The following is a 1,918-nucleotide window of genomic DNA, read 5'->3' as shown; positions in this document are numbered from 1 at the left end:
TTCCCCCCTCCGCCGCCGGCTGCCCTACTCCTTCACTTCTCGCTTTTGGAAAGGTGGGGAAATGTCACTCCGAGCCCACCGGTGGGCAAGTAACACCCCACCTCCACCCCACCCCACGCCCCGGCTTGGGAAAAAAAAAAAACCTGAGCTGAACCGGGGGGAGGGGGGGGGTCTCGTGTAAGCACCTGCTGACTTCGATGCTGGGAGGGCTCCTACACTGGAAAGGGAAAAGACAGAAGGAGGAGGATCCTTCGTAGGTTGGTTTCCCTGGGTGGGAGCCTCTGGAATTAAACAGGAGCAGGGGTTGGTTTCCCTAGGGCACCCTCTCAGCAATGGCACCTGAGGGGCGGGAGGCAGGGAGGGCAGCCGGGAGGGGGAAGCCCCGAGGCCTCAGCCAACCCCCTCTGAGGCTAGGATGGCCCTTCAGAGTTGTCCTGAATTGGGGCCCAAGGCCAGGGCTTTGTGGCCCTCGTGTTGACCCAGGAAAGGGGCGCGACCTTGGCCAGGCAGCTCCCTTCAGCCCGGGGAGGGCTGATGGCCGAGAGCTATTAGCCAACAACCTTCCCGGCAGCCCGCAGCTGGGAGAATAAATCTTCAGTCCCGAAGGGGAGGATTTGGGCGGGTGCAGCCCAGTGTGTGCGACAGATGGAGAGGACCCAGTCACCAGCTTGCCACCACTGAAACCTGTTTATTCTGCAGCCCCCATCACATTTGCCCAGCCCTCACCCCCACCCCCAGCTGCCCTCTGACCTGCTGCCCAGCACACTTCCCGGGGTGGGGCAGGGCGGGGGGGAGCATCCGTCTGGGGTACCCACCTAGACATGAATGTATCAGTGAGGTCCTAATCCCAGTGTGGTGGCAGGAATCGCAAATTTCTAGCTGGGAGCGTGGAAACCCGAGACTCAGAGATGCAAAGGATATAGAGACCGTTTTATCCAGTAAGACATAGGCGTGTGGTGAGGAGTGAGGTCTGGGATGCCCTGCTCGGCTGTGACTAGCCCAGGGACCTTAGGTCCGGCTCTTGGGTCTGTCTAATGGGGAATCGTAACACTCCCGCCGCTCGGAGCTGTGACAATGGCAGGCTCAGGCCTCTGTGGTTTGCACTTGTGACTTGGTGCGGCCCACCCACTTTACGAAGCACCCCCGCCCCCGCCCCCCAGGATCTAATTTCAGGATGAAAGTGTCGAAGGCTGGCTGCCTCCACACTGCCCCTTCTCGAACAACCCGGCTATCGACACGGTAATAGCTAGAAGTCAGTGCCAAGTTTCTCGTGGCTATTCAATAAAGTGTGCAACTTGAGTGTTAATCCCAGTTTCCCCCTCCACAGAGCTCAAGTAAATTGTATTTATTTTGAATGTTTAAAAAAAAAAAAACAAAAGCAAAGGGCGGGAGGATAGCTGTAAACGTCCTCCCCGAGGTGGTCCAAGTATAAATAATGCTTATCTGGACCCCTGCTCCCCATTCACAGCTGGGACCACAGAGGCCCGGAGAAGTGTCCTAAGGTTGTGCAAGAGTATGAGGTCTGAGCTGGGAGGAGAGCCCCGTTTCTCTGACTCCCAGTCTGGGTTTTGTCCCTTCACATCACACTTGGTTGGATTCTTCCATTGTAGTTTTAGAGACAGTATATGGTAGGGCGCTGTGATTACCCTGTTTTGGTTTGGGTTCCCCCAAGAGCAGACTTAGAGATAAATATCTGGGGGAGAGTCACTGACCTGGGAAGTGATCCCGGGGAGCACGGCAAGGGAAGGGGGCGGTGAGACAGAGACGGGAAGAAAACCAATCGCGGTGCATTACAGAGTGGGTCGCGGCTATGGGCATCTGGTACCTGGCACTTCTGCAGGCCCTCTGGGAGACCGTGTAGCACAGGCCTCGGAACTGTCCTCCTGTGGACAAAGGCATCCTCGTGCCTCTCTTGTCC

Source organism: Panthera tigris, chromosome D1, assembly GCF_018350195.1.
Source record: "Panthera tigris isolate Pti1 chromosome D1, P.tigris_Pti1_mat1.1, whole genome shotgun sequence".
In the NCBI taxonomy this organism is placed as follows: Eukaryota; Metazoa; Chordata; class Mammalia; order Carnivora; family Felidae; genus Panthera; species Panthera tigris.
Note: the sequence above shows the minus strand (reverse complement) of the source record.